Source organism: Dermacentor albipictus, chromosome 6 (genome assembly GCF_038994185.2).
Source record: "Dermacentor albipictus isolate Rhodes 1998 colony chromosome 6, USDA_Dalb.pri_finalv2, whole genome shotgun sequence".
In the NCBI taxonomy this organism is placed as follows: domain Eukaryota; kingdom Metazoa; phylum Arthropoda; class Arachnida; order Ixodida; family Ixodidae; genus Dermacentor; species Dermacentor albipictus.
Window position 1 is genome coordinate 124,383,623 of NC_091826.1, and position 16,924 is coordinate 124,400,546.

Genomic DNA, 16,924 nt, shown 5'->3' on the forward strand with positions numbered 1-16,924 from the left:
TAGGAGCTTTTTAAAGCGAAGCTGTTTATGCGGACCCTGTGCGGTCGTTTGAGTTTGCTAAAACATCCCCATCAGCAATCACTCGAGCTTCTTTATCTTCTTCCACAGCTGGCTCGTTGGCGTCCCTCGGTGCCACTGCGCGAACGGGCTCGTGCCACTGCTCCCACGTTTGTCGTCATCGTCGTCTTCTTCCACAGCTGGCTCCCTTGCCGCTCGTCATTCCAGCGCAGAATTTCACGTTTGTCGTCGTAATAGGGAGGCCGCATTTACGGTTGTATGAGCTATTATTTAAGGAGGTATGAGCCATTCATTGTCTAACGTGACGGACAGATTCAATTTTGAAGCAATTTTGAAGTATCAAAAGCGGCAATGCCATGCGGATGCTGCTAACCACGCCACTGAGCAAACTCGAGACATCGAACGCAAGCAACCATGGTGGATTGTGGGCATAGCGTCACAGACGTCGTTGTCTCGGTAGCAGCCGAACGTGTGTGTAACCTCATTAAGAAACAAAGACATCAATCGTCAAACCAATGCAACCAATCGTCCAAACAGTTGCAGCACCCACACTTCTAGTTGTGGGCCTTGCGCACAATATACGACCTTTGGATTCGTAGTTCCGCACATTCCATCCCAGCTACAACTATGTTAAAAACCATGAGTAGTGCGTACTCCTGAGGGAGAAGCTGCGTACCGCAATAAGGAAAATGAGGTGAAAGAATGGTGAAACAAAATATTTACAATATAGACAGCTTGCGAAGTTTGACTTGCATGATGTAGCACTCGATGTAGCACAGCTTCGATGTTCGACCATCTTCAAGGACAAGAAGGGGCGGTGAATTTTGCTTATTACAACTCGAAGTTGCTGCAGAACCCATTTCATGTCTTTCACGTCACTGAAGAGTGTCCATAGCTGAGGTGGCGGTCGAGAAATACAGAGGACTGCCTTTCTGACTGCCGCGGCTGCAATATCATTTGGTAGCGGAACTTCTGCTACTACCGAACCCCTGTTACCTCTGTGGGTGTTTTTGCAGCTACGTTTGCAACGTCAACTATCGGTGATCTCGCAGACGTAGATGATGTAGGCGCGATGAGGTTGCAGGGCCGCGTGACAGCGTCTGCCCAATCAATGAGCTTTATTGAAAAAAAAAAACGAAGTATAAGCAAGCTTAGTAGCTTGAGGCAAACAAGGAACCAAGTTGAGGGCATAACGAAATGGCAAAGCAACTTCCTGACATAGCACACAAAGCAACGTCAACGGCTGAGCAGTGTTGGAACAAAGTGTGTGCCGGGTTCTTCAAAAAAAACTGTAAGGAAAGAAACAACTCGGTGTCCAAGGCAACACCACGTACTTTCGATGGAAAGCCAGTGCAATCCAACAAAATATATTTGATTTCTATAAATACCATGAGATGAACAAGGTAGGTAAAAAAATTGACAGTGGCTTAGCTCGACTATGGCAGAATATACGTAGTGAAAGCTGAGGAGGCATAGCATGGTTAATCTTGATTGCAAGTCCACGTTAGTCTGCTTGTCTAGCTACGTTGCGGCGCTTATCCAGTCGTTCGGCGCGCTGTTCGTCTGTTTCCTGGGCGATTCGTTTCCTCTTCATCTCGTTCCGATGTCAATTCCAGGCCTCCTCCTGCTTATCAGAAATTTCGCCGTCCATACTGCCACCTCAACTGTGCTTGAGGCGCACGCGAGCTCTCCTTTTCAATCTTCCGACATGTTAACGCGAAAGCGTTAAGGAGCTCGTGTCGCAGAAAAGCCGGCGTCGGCGGCGTTGGCCGTGAGCGATAAATCCCAGCAGGCACTTCATGAATGAAAACCAACTTGCAAGATGGGCTGGGTGGGAATCGAACCAGGGTCTCCGGAGTGTGAGACGGAGACGTTACCACTGAGCCACGAGTTTTTTTTTTTTTTCTTTATACCACTGAGCCACGAGTTCGGTGCTTCAAAGCGGTACAAAAGCGCCTCTAGTGAACGCGGTGTTGCCTTAGGAACGAGCTGTTTCTAAGGCTCAGGCGTGCGTCGCTTGCTCAGGCGCACATTTCGTTGTCGCGCCGAACGCTGCATTGCTCGACGCTCACGTCGTCCGATGCGGGGCGCGTAGTCGCTGCGCCGTAGCTCATTGTCTTACACCCCTTGGCGGGTCGACGGGAACGCTGTCGCGTTCCACTCTTCAAGGCGAAGCTTAAGCGTCCTCCAATTTTTATCAGGCATGTGACGCAGCTGGCGAAGGGAGCGGAGGCGAACGCGGTGTGACGAGGAACGCGGTGTGACATCATGTGCCGTCCCGGAGTTCTGCCACGGCGAAATCGCAAATTCGCGGCCAGTAAAGCTTTCGCTTAAAAAGGGAACGTGCTTTACTAAGTTCCCTGCGCATTCACAGTGGGCAGCGACAGGAGAGAATTACCATTTTCCCCTTTTTCAACTTTCATAGGAAGAATTCATTTAAACGATTATCGTCAGCACATTCCTTCCGATAGAACTCCCAGATAAATAACGTTACAGCGACTGCAATGAAGCGCCTTTTCTTTCTTGGAAGACACCTCCGACTAGCACCACCCGATGGGCGTCTTGCGCTGAAGTTTGAGGTATAGTAGCGGCGCCCTGTGGCGGCGCGGGAAACGACATCTGGGCCCTACCTGCTTGGGTCGTACTCAGCCCTGGCTGTGGCGAAGCACGTTTCTAGGCCGAGTTTTGCGTCGATTCGCATTTTTTTCTGCCCTGTTGCAAGTGCGAAAAGGCTCGTCACTTCTCACGGACCACGCCGACCATGCTGCGAGCGCGCCGCAGCTCATAGTTTAACGAAAACGGACTCTCCGCACTGTAAGCAAAAGTTAGCCGACATTGGGGTTTTTGCGGCTCATGAGCTTTGAAGACTACCTTGCACCAGAAAATTACTCTGGCATGAGGCAGTAAAATGCGTTACATTACATCGTTTTACTACCATCTCTGAGAAACGTAGTAAAAGGATGTCATGAGCCGGCTTTACGACGTACAGAGTTTTAGATCACGTGACCAAAAACCATCTATTGAGAGTTTAAAACCACGTGATCTGGAACCAACCTGAAGATCACGTGATTAAATACTACCACTTTACTCCCCAAGGTTGCAAGCTCCGCCCAATCCAGTTAAGCCTACGCTCGGCGACAGGCACGGCCGCGGCAGGAATGGCAAAGATCGATGCCGTGGCGGTGCATCCACCAGCGGAACGGCAGAACGTTGGAAACTTGGAACGTATGTACTACATACGTCGCGTAAGATGTGTCTCAAGTGGACGCGGCTTCCTGCCGGCGCGCCGCCCGTTGCACGACCGACGAGCCGATCGACTGCATTGCGTCAGTGCGAACACATCGAAAAATAATGTTCCGATTCCGCTCTGCACGGCGAACCGGCGTGGCCATGCTCGCATTCAGCGACAAAAATCGCCTCAAGAATCGTTCCTGGACCGATCCTCTCTACGGCAGGTAAATATCTTGCCGTTCGCGAGGGATACCGCCATCGGCCGGCAGCCTACAAACGGCGAGTTGTCGCATCTGCTGCTCCGGCGCCGGAAGCAAGCGTGTCGGTCAAAGTTCATTGCCAAGTACAAGCCCACTTTTTCATGCTTCTACGAGCGAGAAAGCGACTGTCTCTTGTCCACTTTGAAGCTGTGAACGGAATCGTCATGACCCACTGTAGCACAATATAAACAAAACGTTGGTTAGTTGTAGTGACAGTCAATGGAAAGCCTCACGCACTAGAAATAGATGCGATCATGTCGAGCGGGCTCACCAATTCAAGGTGAGGGCACATAATCTCGTAAACACGACAGCTAGCGCTGTAGGAAGCGTGTATACGAGCGGTGATCATGAATTTGTGCTCAGTAGGCGTTAAAGAAGCCCGTAGGCCATCCACCATTGCAAGCAGACGGAGGTGCACGGACGGCGCGCTGATGGGCTCGTGTTCGCCAACTAAAGCAGGAGACACACGGTCCGATTCGGTGTCCGATCCGGCGTCTGACGCGCCCGAACGGCAGCCGGAATCGAGGTGTTTTGCCGTGCCGAAGCGCCGGATCGGACGTCCGGCGTGCGACAAACCGGGCAAATTTTCATCGTCCGATGTGTCCGACAACCGCACACTCCGCACCGTCGTTTGGCCGCAGCTGATGTGACGTTCTCTGACGTTCCCTCCACGGAGGCGGCGCTGGCAGGCCGGTTTCTCGCCGTCTTTTTTTTCCCTTGCCTGCTGCCGTTTGTTGCCGACATGAAATAGTTACCAGTTCAATAAAGTTATCTCGAACATGTGCTTATGATGCAAAACAGCGCCTAGTACACTAGCACTAAGCTACCGTCGAAATCGGGAGCCGCGACGCGAGGGCCTTTCCGCGGACAAACAGCACACACCGATCTCTATGCACCGACCGTCCGAGCGAGGCTGCTCGCTTCGCTTGCACGTTTGCCCTTCGCAACGACTGCGTCGAGTACACCAATTGTATATGATTACGGGCTACCTAAGTGCACAGCGTCAATTGTTTTGGCAAAAATAAGCCCTCTTCATCGAGCTCGGGCTGAATCAAGCGCCGTCGGCCGCAGCGTCCGCCTAGCTATGCCTGCCGGCCTTATCGCTGGCTGTTACCGGAGCCGTCAGTGGACAACGCGCCGTCGTGAAGTGTTCTGTCACTTGCAGGGGCATAATGTTATTGACAGTGTTCACGAAAAGCGAAGCAGTGTTATGCAGAGTTTTTATATTGCGTTTCTCGACGTGAATATAAACTCAAGCTTGGGAGGGGGGAGGGGGGCTGGATCTGGGCGGAGCTTACGCGCCGCTCGACCGTTCGGATACACGCACGTTGGATCGGACGCCGGATCGTACTGTGTGTCCCCTGCTTAAAGCTCGCTCATGGTTCGGCGTTAGTCCCTGTATATTCTTTATAAATAAGGAAGCCTACCTAGTCACTGTAAACCCAACAATTGGGGCCTAAATGCCTGCCCTCCTCCCAGCTACAGTTTCGTTTGAGCGACAAAGTCTGATTTCAGAGGCCGTGCTTTTGCAAACTGCATGCGACTGAAGCGGTTGCGAATCTTGAAGGCGACATCCGCTTCGTTTTTTTTATACATATACAGTACATTTTCTTAAACTTCGTATAAAAAAGTGCATATTTATACAAAGTTAACACTTTTGGACTCAAGAAATTTGTTAAAGTGTCCCTACCGATTGTTGTTAGAAAAAAAACACGTAATTTTCTCATTTACGACACATTTTTCTAAAAACCGCAGAGTGGCGCCACTGCAGTATTCGTTTGGTCGACATACCACGTTGGTTGCGGTAAATGCAAATGTCGCAAGGCGGTAATTGAGTTATATTTTAGAAGTGCCTAGACAAAATGTGCTCCTTGTCATGTGCAGTAACCATCGCAAACTCTCCGGACTCGTGTAACGCCGTTAGTTCGCCGTGTGTTTCGTGCGATCTATCAGTGTCGACAGTGAGTGTCTTACTACAGCGCCCGTCCGAGCTGCCTTTGTTCTGCCGAGCTGCCTGCCCGCGCTCTCGTGAAAAGTCTGGTACTGGAGCTTCGAATCGTAGTGTATGGAAGGCTGTTGAAGGTTGTGCTTTTGTGGAGCTGGAGTTCATCGGAAGTTCTACAGTGCTTGCGCCAGAAAGACGTCGGTGCCTCGGTACCTTTGAGACGAAGGAGCGTTGGCCAAGTCTTTTTGAAAGGTAAGCAAGTTTGGCCCTTGCGCGCATTCTTGAACTTATGATTTACGTAATGAACGTTGTGTAACTAGCTAGAGAAAAGCGCTTTCTGATCGTAGGTTAGCCGTCTTGCTGTGCACATTTAGCAAGCAATTTCACGAAGGCTTCCTCTGATGTTGAAGCTAAACATTTCGACAGAATTGCCTGTCTGGTTGGGAAATTGATTAGAACTTGAGACTGACTCCAACCAAATAACTGAATTTTATTAGCCCGACGTTTCGGAGCCCATTCGGCTCCTTCTTCAGGGGGTTGTTCTTCGGGGGGTGGCGGTGTGCCTCTTTTAAAGCATCTTTTTTGAAGAAAGGAGGGGGGGGGGAACACGGGAGGTGGGGAGACACTCCACAGACGGAAAGGTGGGGGGAACAAAAGGAAAGGGGGGTTTGTGTTGTTGACCGCTTCCAAGGAGCTGCGATGACCGGTGCTGGGTGGAGTGCTCACGAGGGTGCCCTTGATGGGCCGCGGGGGGGGGGGGGGGAGGTTACAGGGTCGCGCCGACGTTCTGTGTTGGTGAAACGAGCGGGAGTCTATCTGGCTGTGCGTCCTTTTCTTCTTTTCGTCATGTCGCCAAGGCCATGGACATAGACCGAGGGTAGGTTGCCCTTCACACGGTTTATGTTATTCTCCGTATTCTGAATGTGCCATGACTCCAGTAGTAGTCTCTTCGCCAGTTCGTTTCTGTTTGAAGGATTTCAGTTTCCTTGAAAGCAATTTTGTGGTCGGCGACTTCAGAGTGTTCCGCGACGGCGCTGCGAATACGGTTGAATGTCCTGACATCGTTCTCGTGTTGTCTGATCCTTTCTTTTAGATTTTTGGTTTCCCCGATGTACGACGCCGGACAGTCAGCACAACTGATTTTGTAGACGACGCCTTGAGCTTTTTCTTTTGGTGGACGATCTTTTGGTTTAGGGAGGAGGATATTGAAAGTGTTTATTGGTTTGTGCGCCACTTTGAGGCCTTCTTTTTTTAATATTCGGCTGAGCGCTTCGCTCAGCCGAACCCCAGAACCCCAGCCCAGAAGCGAGTGTCCATCCCGTACATCAGAGGTACCAGCGAAGCGCTCAGCCGAATATTAAAAAAAGAAGGCCTCAAAGTGGCGCACAAACCAATAAACACTTTCAATATCCTCCTCCCTAAACCAAAAGATCGTCCACCAAAAGAAAAAGCTCAAGGCGTCGTCTACAAAATCAGTTGTGCTGACTGTCCGGCGTCGTACATCGGGGAAACCAAAAATCTAAAAGAAAGGATCAGACAACACGAGAACGACGTCAGGACATTCAACCGTATTCGCAGCGCCGTCGCGGAACACTCTGAAGTCGCCGACCACAAAATTGCTTTCAAGGAAACTGAAATCCTTCAAACAGAAACGAACTGGCGAAAGAGACTACTACTGGAGTCATGGCACATTCAGAATACGGAGAATAACATAAACCGTGTGAAGGGCAACCTACCCTCGGTCTATGTCCATGGCCTTGGCGACATGACGAAAAGAAGAAAAGGACGCACAGCCAGATAGACTCCCGCTCGTTTCACCAACACAGAACGTCGGCGCGACCCTGTAACCTCCCCCCCCCCCCCGCGGCCCATCAAGGGCACCCTCGTGAGCACTCCACCCAGCACCGGTCATCGCAGCTCCTTGGAAGCGGTCAACAACACAAACCCCCCTTTCCTTTTGTTCCCCCCCACCTTTCCGTCTGTGGAGTGTCTCCCCACCTCCCGTGTTCCCCCCCCCCTCCTTTCTTCAAAAAAGACGCTTTAAAAGAGGCACACCGCCACCCCCCGAAGAACAACCCCCTGAAGAAGGAGCCGAATGGGCTCCGAAACGTCGGGCTAATAAAATTCAGTTATTTGGTTGGAGTCAGTCTCAAGTTCTAATTCCTCTGATGTTACAGCGTACTTGCATTCTGCTGTAAAATATATGCTACCCGCCTTGATTGCTATGCCTGAATGGGCACACAATTATGAAAACACTGAAAGTTGCTGTTCGTTCGGTAGTTTTCTGGCAAGAAGTTATTCGTTATATATGCGTTCCCGCAAGTACAGTACATGTGTAATGTATCCGTCGATGTATCATGGGCTTCGCGCGTTGGCACACGATTCCTATGGTTGACGCTTAAGCGGATAGAAGCTTGTATGAAGATTTTTGTATGTATACAGTTTGGTTTGGAGGACCACGTCGCGAGAACCTGTGTATTGTTTATGTTCTTGAGTGTCTTCGCGTATTTGTCTTCTATGTTGCAAACCCGACATAGCCCGATATTACAGTAACGAAGTTTATTTTTAATCCAGACATTTCAGACACCGGCCTTTAAGAAAGACATAGACCAACCAATTCTTACGAACGGGATGCCAGCTCTTGCAATCGTAGGTTATACGGTAGTGCGTAATAAAGTAAGGACTACGATTTTGTAGCGATACTTACCCCTCGATTCTATACCACTCTTGTCGCCCACCGCAAACGGCCGGCTGTTCCAGTATGTAGCACGGGCCGGGGCGGCGGTCAGACCACTAACGAATAACGAGAAGGAATAGCATCGCTACAAAATCGCGATCTAGCTTTCAGAATGCTTTTCATGTGCTCAATATTTTTGTTTAATCCAATGCGCCACGTTTTACTGCATATATGAGTTTTGTTTTTGATTGTCCTGGTAGCCTGTTGTTGCTGATTTCGTTCCTTCCTGAAACTTCACTTGTTACACAATATCAGTGTAACTTCCTCAGATATAACAAAAAGACATTTGTGCAACCAGGCGCAAATTCATGCAGCTTGCTGTGTGAGGCTCTCTTTGCAATTCCACATGACACTGGTAAATCACAAATTCCCAGGTTCACAGCACAATAAATTAAACATTTCTTACTTTTGAAGGCTATGCGGATTCTGGAGGCATCCCTGCATCGAGCAGGAACCTGCTGCACTGCTGGAAGCTGGACAGCACGACAATAAAGCACGTGATCTGTGCGCTTTCTCAAAGGTGCGTACAAAACTGGTGCTGCCTTTCGAGTTGTAGGATACATTTGTGTTATATGCAATCATTTTACTGTATTGCCATTTTTAGGATTTCTAGTGGCTGATCACGAATTTTATGTTTTGGTGGAGTGCCCTCAGTTTAATGAATTTACCTAAAGTAGCCTCCTCTGAGTTAAATATAATTGGGTGCTTGAGTAATTATCCCTTATATACTCCATATAGACTATATTAATCTAGCCAAAATGCCTTTTTAAGAACCATGAATTGAGGTTTCGTGCTTTGAATAATGTGCTCTAGAGTGTCTAGAAAAATGCGTTGTACCACCTAAAGACATGGTTTACGGAAAAGTGCCTTAAGCAATGCTTTCGCACAAAAGTTGTATCATCAAGAGTTTCAGAGAAGCCTGTGTGGTCGGTATGAAACATGACAAAGACAGACATAGACCAACCAAATGCAACATTAAAAGCAATACATTTTGGCTTCCATATGCAAGCCTTGTTCACAATAAGGCTAAAAAAAGTGGAAGTGCATATTTAATTAAGTAAGTTTTAGCATAAGATGGGCGTGGGCTCCTTGGTTTCAGATAAACGTGTGTCCTGTTGATTGCATCTCCAGGGAATCCGGGTACAGGCATGGCTTCCAATTTCTTTCCTGGCCGATTATGCTAAACACTATCCAGTCACTATTGTGTTTAGTCATTGCTGCATGCTCTGCCAAAGCATTTGATGCCACTCTTTTCTCATCCACATCGTTCTGATGTTGGCGTAGCCATTGCTTAAAGTTGCCCATTGCTCTAATGTAGATAGTATTCATATACACATGATATGTTTCGAAGGTCAGAATTCATGTCAGTAAAATTTTTGATACGGTTTGTTAGTGAGATGGCTACCTCGTTGGTTTAACATGGCTTGTCACTGGGATTGCTCTCTTGTTTGTTTAGCTTCTTGTCGGGTTCTTATGGATTTGATTTTGTGCACAATGAAATGTTACACATACACCTTGCATATACATGAAAAAAAGGTTTACAACAGAGATAACATATATGCATGGGCATATATATGTGTCAATAAAATACTCGAGCCTCATTTCTGCCTACAGAAAAAGAAGTTATTTCTCCTCGAGGGCATGACTGCTTGCAATAATGAACCTCCAAGAAAAGGTTTTCTCTAATCCGTATTTTTGATATCTAAATGCTTATGTGGCATGTACAAACTGCTTGCATCAATTTCTCATTGGGATGAGTGGTCTAAATTTTAAATTTGAGTAATAATTGCAATGAATAACTCATTTCATCTTTCTTCTAATGACTCTAAAATTCTATGCTTCTACCTTGCCAAACCTTTTATGAAATTAGTTTGATGAGGCCCAATATACAGGGCTTTCTAAATTGAAGGTATCAGTACCTATTAAAGACTGTGCTAACTAAGAAAATGCTGCTTGTGTATGTGGTTTATTCATTTCTCAGACAGAAGCTTTACACCCAAGTGCAGTCAGTAAATCGAAAACAATTGCGTCTTGTTCAATAGTTCTCGAGCACTTGTGCGTCACTATAGTCGGATACAAATTTAGAAAAAAGGGGAGGCCCCGCCCAGATGAATGAAGCGCGACGTCCGATTGCCTCCGCGATTAAAATAATCCCGCTCAAAAAATCGTGCTTAGGAAACGCGCAATTCCCAGTATAAATAAAGACTTTGATGACTGGTTTAGTGGAGCTCTCATGTGCTACAGCACATGCCAGATCGCAACAGAAAAATAACCCCGTGCCTTCCACAACGCTGCCCGTCGTCTGCTCTTTAGCTTCATTGCAAGTGGCAAAAGTAGAAAGAGCAACTCTGCATGGCATTTGTGCTTGTTTACATGTACACGGCACATTTTCTACTCCTGTTCCGAGCTTCAAATGAATCAGTTGCTACTGAACAAGTACTTATATAAAACAATGTATTTATCGCAACCATTACAAACCCAAGATGCTCAGTGTCAGCGAAAGCACCGTGTTAAAGCTGAGGAGGGAGGTCAAAGCTTCGCATATTTTGGGTGGCAAACTATCGACGCCCTCACGAAAACGCCCACAAAATGTGGAGAAAAGAAGAAGCAGCACGAAGTAGGACACGTGTGCGCTGAGGTCGTGTGCACGATTTCTTTCACCACAACGAGATGCCGACGATCGAGAAGATCACTAACGAGTTCTCGAAGCGTATATTGTGTTATGTTTGTGCCCTGGGATTTGCCTGACGGAAGGCCAGTGCTATGGTTTGTCGACCGTCGAGGCAGCATTCATCCCCGCATGGTGCCTGCCTGCTTCGGACACGACTACGTGCACGGCTCGAGTTTCCTCGCGGCTGCACGGCGTCCACGATGGAAGCAGCCACCGGATCACGCACTGCTATTCGGCCCCTCCCTGTCCCGGCAGCAACGCAACCCCCCCCCCCTTTCTCCGGCGGCACCCACACCACAAACGACTCCCGCTGTGTTTGGGACAGTTTCCAAAGGAGGGCTGTGTTTTGACCCGGTGCCTTGCAGTTGGTTCCCTTTGTCCTACGCGGGCCATAAAACTTGCCCGGCGCACCATTCTGACCAACTGCCAAATCGTCCTGACGCCGCAGCGCGGTTCAAGGAAGCGCCGGCCACCGAGAGCAGCGTTAGGACCCCGGAGGCTGCCCAGGCCCTCTCTCTCACGACCTTGTTTCGTCCTTGGTGACTGTCTGGGGGATCTTTGGACTGAGGGGTGTTATTTAAGCAGCTTGCAGCTGCTCTATTGGTCTCTGTCCTGATAACGACGACAACATGTAAACATTGTATAAAGAATTATTCGCAGAGAAAACTCTCCTCGTCTCTGACTCTGCGTGAAGCGAGGTCCAGACCTCCTGCCAGCCACACATACCTCGGCAAACGCAACAATGGATCTCCCATCACTGAAGCGGTGTACTGTGTGTCAAGCACAGCAGCCAAGCATTCTCCCGTGACCTCTCAAATAAATAAGCGGTTCATTTGATGACATATTCCTTCTAATGGAAGCCCAATTCTGAAAAAGCAACGTCCTGCACAGATCATGCTCAATATAAGCGTTGGCATGGAAACGTGCTGAAATGCCGGAAAATGTGAATGCAAATGCAGTTATTAAATCTGAATAACTATGTGGGGCACGAAATGCTCATTCGGGCAGCCACTGTCCAGCTTCACACGAAAAAGCAGTAGTCAACCTGAATGAAATTGACAGCCACTCTTAGCAGCCTGCACGCCAAAGCACATTGTGCTTTGCGTGCAGTTGTGCTGCCCCTACTGTTTTTTCCAGCCCGTTGAGATGAATAATGCCAATGTCAGAAGGCCCAAAATACTCTAGTGGGCAGCCACCTATGAGCATGACGGGCCCTGTGATGAAATAACAGTCATCAGGGCACGCTTCAAAGGCACCTTTAGCAGTCTGCACGTCAAAGCCCAGTCAAGCCGTCACCACTGTTGGTGAAACGGCAGCAACCAATGCGACAGTGACATCCACTGTTGGCAGCTTGCATGCAAACACACATTAATGTGGTGGCATTGTTTATTTTGGTTACCTGGCCTAGGCAAGTAATGCGAATAAGAACAATTATCAAACATCATTAGCTTAGTTAGGCCCAATATACTCAGTCGGGTAGCTATTAATAGCAGTAGTCGAGGGCACGCTTGAAAGGCACCATTAGCAGTCTGCACGTCAAATCACAGTCATACCGCAGTCATTGTTGTATTTATTTATCTGACCGGGCAAGTAACACCAATGTAAGCACAATTATTCACCCTGAATAGCTCTGCTAGCATTGTGCTGAAAAATGCTGAGTGAAGTTGAATTTGTTTTATTGAGGCAATTATTTAATTTACAAGCCATCGGCATGTCGATCAACGGCCAGGTTCAGACAATGTCATTTGTGAAGTAATAAATGGTGAAAGTTGCAAAAGCTCTCAGTGCACTGCTTTGCTGGGCTCCATTCACTGAAGAATGTCTTTGCAACGGCGAAAGTGTCAGACAGAAATCACACCCCGCTGCACATTGTTATTTGTGCTGAAAATATTCGCCATCATATGTGATAGGCAGCGAAACCGTTTGTTTACTAAGACTGAATGCATGAAAAATGCAACAGCATAGCAAGGTGTTTCACAATATGCAGCCTTTCATGTGCACTTCTGGCTAGCTGCCACATGCACTGATGCATAAACGTGAGCAGAGGTAAGAGACAAAGTTGCTGTGCAACCCACATGACGCTTTTAAGAAAGTGTATCTCTAAACCTTTCTGTTTTGATAGGCGATCAAAATATGTTTTGAGCAAGTTGGTTAATCACATTGCAGCAACAATACAAGAAACCAGGACAGAAAACGCAGCGAGTAGGCAGATTGAGAAGACGAGGTAGACCAGTGAGAAAGGTTTTAATGAGATGGAAGAGGCCAGTCCTGCAGTGTACAGGAGTTAGTGCTTTGAATGAGATTGGCTAATGAAAATGTGTAAGGACTTTGCTGAACGAAAACTATCAAAAACAATGCTAATATAAAATAAAAGGACAAATATGAGTAAGTGCAAACACGCATGGAAGCAGGAACCCTGGCAACGCAACTTATGCGTCACTGTGCCACAGCACGCATTCTACAGCTTGCGTGCGCGGTGAGCACTGGTGGAAAGAAATCAATCGACGGTGCTATACACAACACTCGAACACCGCCATTAGACGCTCGGCTATCTCACTGTTGACAACGATCACTCACGCTAAGTTGACGGCGACAAATCTTTGCATTGGAGGCTTCTTTGTCAAATATTTTCTGTTGAGACGCTCGTAGGTTTGTTTCACGCGCGCACACTTTTCTAATTTCTCCTCAGAATGGTATTGCTCCATCAGTTTACCCCGTCCGACGAAAAAATGCAGCGACACGGTACACGAACTCACCCGCCGCTGACAGCAGGCACCAGACTTTGGCAAACTTTTCTTGTGTTAACTTCACTCAGGAGCGAAATAAAAAAGACATGAAACAAACAGGCAGGATGTGTGTTTGCAGCAATCACCGAGGCATCCTATTTTCAGACAAAGCGTAGCGCAGCATCAGCGATGCTCGCTGCAATGTTTCTTCGCCGGATCACGGCTTAGAATAAACGCACGCGTCACAGATGCCGCATTGTAAGCTCGCAGTAATATTTCCGGCATGATAGACAATGACAAACAGATTGGGAATTCACTGTGACGAGGCATTGACACGCACAGCTGACGCGACTTGGCCCAGTTCGAAGCCCGGGCGGCCATCTTCGACGGCGGGCCACCGGCCGTCCGGCGCATGACGTCAGTCCAGAGTGCGCACCCATTAGTGGATGCTCGTGTGCATCCGCCTCGGAGGAGTAAAGGCCCCTGTTTTTCTAAAGTTGTATCCGACTATAATCGAGCACAGCTTGACCCTTGGCCTAATACTAAATCAGGCTTGAAGTTTTCAATGTGTGCTAACCGCTAGAACAGCACCAGATTTCATTCTGTGCCAAGGGGTGGAACGCATTTGCTTAGAGCTAGGCAGATGAATGTCTTTCTTTTGCATTGAAGTTCCCAATACTTTCTAGTCTTAGGTGAAAGTACACAGCTCAGCACAACGAATGTATGGTATACGTAAGGGTACTTTGTTCTTTAAACCGTATCAACAAGAAGCAGCTACTTCCGTTTTTGCAAACCTTACCTTATTTCCTAACCTTTCCTTGATCAAAAGTGTAGAAAATTAATCTGTGCTTGTTCTGTTGTTTCACAGGTAGACATCGGCGACGGTGTATATGTTGAAAAGGGCCTGCTGAAGAGGCTGCGCCTGGATGCTAACAACTCGGGCTTTCAGTTTGCGGGGGGCCTCCTTAAGGCTCCTTTTACAAAAGAAGAGGTTGAAGGGAGGCGCTACACATGGATGCGCAGCGATTGTTTGTGACAGCGTCACTGCTGGCAGGCCTGGCCTGCCTTTTCGCTTTGTTCTAGGTCTTCCACGTTATGTACTCGAGAAAGGCCCACAGGATTTTGACGTCTATTGAGCACTGCTTTTTGGATTTTTGCTACACAAAGCCACAGGTGAAAGCATTGGATTTAGTCAATTTTTACAAGAACTACTGCTAGGCAAAAAAATATTCAGATGCATATCCTCAAGAAAGTTTCTGTCAAAATTATTTTGCCTAACAAAAGCACTCGTGGGTTCTGTGGCTGACAGGTTGCCCAAGCCATGTAGCACAGTGCTTGCTTTAAAGGGACACGAAAAAGAAAATTTATTTGAGCTTTATTAAATCATTCTTCTACAACACCGAAAAAACAACTCCCACCATGAGAATTGGCTTGATAAGCCAGATAACTTGCAAAAACGAAAACTGGTGTCGCCACCACCACCTTATAGTTCCTGCACCAGCTCGCTGTGATATGGAATTTGACGGTGTCTGTTCGGGTCTAGCTAATGTTCTACTGGCCAATATTGATGAATTCTGTTGTAAAGGTGTCAAAGAATATACTTAGTTGAAGTATGACTCCACACTGATGTGCGGGCACTGCATAAAACTTGAAAAATGAAAGTTAAATATTCATTTTCTCATCTAATAATACGCTTATTACCGCAATGTTCATGAATACAATTCTGAAAGATTGTTTTATCAGTCTAAAATGATTTACTGTTTCACTTTAGTATTTCTGTAATGGACCTTCAGCAACAAAATGTGTGTTAGTATTCCACAGGTATTCTCAGCGGGGGCAAAAGCACCAGCAGCATGCTCAATGATTCTGTACCAACTGATAACTTGAAGGATATCCTGTGCCACTAGGGTTAGGCCAACGTGGCTCTGTGTTAATCACCACAAGTGTATTATGCAAAACTTAATGGCCCAGAAATTGGTAATTCAGGAGGGAGTTGAATTAGCTATTTTTTTTTCTTTATCATGGACTTCTCACATTACACTTTGTCACAACGCATTCGCTTTAAAGTAACTGTGGAGAATAAGGTGGTTTGGTATTCAGACATGCCTTCTGTGTGTAAACAGTGTTAGATGAGCAATACAAAGATACACCAAAGATGCTGACTGGCAACATGAAGGGGTTTGAGGGCAGCTACGAATATACATCCTTGTAGCCGTACCTATAGCACCATGTTCAATTTGTCACACAAGCATATGGCATCCATCACAACTGCATGCCTAGAAACGGACAAGGGCAAAACACTCAATTCCCTTTTAGTCTATCTAAGAAGCACTACAATTTTTAGGCAACGAAATTGAAATCTGGCTTGTACCCATAAATACTGCAATACAGTTGTGCAACGTGTTCCTCTTGTGTGGAAAAAGGGCTGCATACGTTTTCTTTGAGCACAAGGGGGAGTGGTATCAGTTAGAGCCCCTCCATCCACGTGCCACTGCCGCTTTCTTAAGTAGCGACAACCTTTGTTGTGCGCCGCCTTTCCCCCTCACACCAAATCCGGTTCCAGCATTTCCAGTTTAAAAGTTTCCGGTTTCCGGTTCCGGCGTTACCGCTTCCTGAAGTTGTGCTGCGGGAATTTCCGCTTTGACTGCCGATGGTGAGACGCCCACGCGTGCTTAGCAGAGCTGTGGGAGTCACCATGAGAAGAATGCAAAGGCGACAAGCTGTTGTATTCCGTTGAAGTAGTAATTCGTGGTCGCCGTTTTCTAAATGCACGAAAAACGGCAGTGGTCTCCAAGCGCCCAGGTACTACATTCCACTGTACGTTGTCTCTCGTGGCACAACCCGTCGCAGGTTGACGCGAAACAGCGAACACGATCAGATCGCTGATTGCAATAGGCGGTGGTACTTGGATGGAATCGCATTCACAGTTTAAACCGCAGCTGGTGCAATTAAAGCCTCTCCATCGACGCGAAAGTAAACAACGTTAAGAAAAACATAGCGTTACTTCCACTCGGAACAGGAAGCTGCAGTACGGAAATTCCGCTTGACACCGGAAGCTAAGGGGGTGAGTGGGAGAGGAGCGTGGAGGAAGAGGGTAGGTTGGCGGTACTTAACCTGGTCGGCGGAAACGTGTATGGAGGGGCTTTAGTATCAGTTAATGGCTGTTTTCACATATATGTTTTGTCGTGTGTATTAGCAATCACCATTTTCCTTATCTGAGTGAGGTCATTTTTTAGAAAGTTTGAAAGTTTATAGAACATGTTGCTCATGGTTGTTGCAGTTTTCTTCCTAACTATCCATTCATTGCACTGTGCACCCATGTCTTGGGCAACTAGC

The 16,924-nt window shown here is 47.4% G+C and overlaps 1 long non-coding RNA gene across 1 annotated transcript; it reads left to right on the forward strand.

Annotated features, from left to right (window-relative positions):
* The first annotated feature begins 5,357 nt into the window (after nt 1-5,357).
* On the forward strand, nt 5,358-14,661 carry LOC135899415 (uncharacterized). The gene is made up of 3 exons (XR_010563611.2): nt 5,358-5,706; nt 8,606-8,711; nt 14,457-14,661. It is a non-coding gene; the product is annotated as an uncharacterized lncRNA (long non-coding RNA).
* The last annotated feature ends 2,263 nt before the right edge of the window (nt 14,662-16,924 follow it).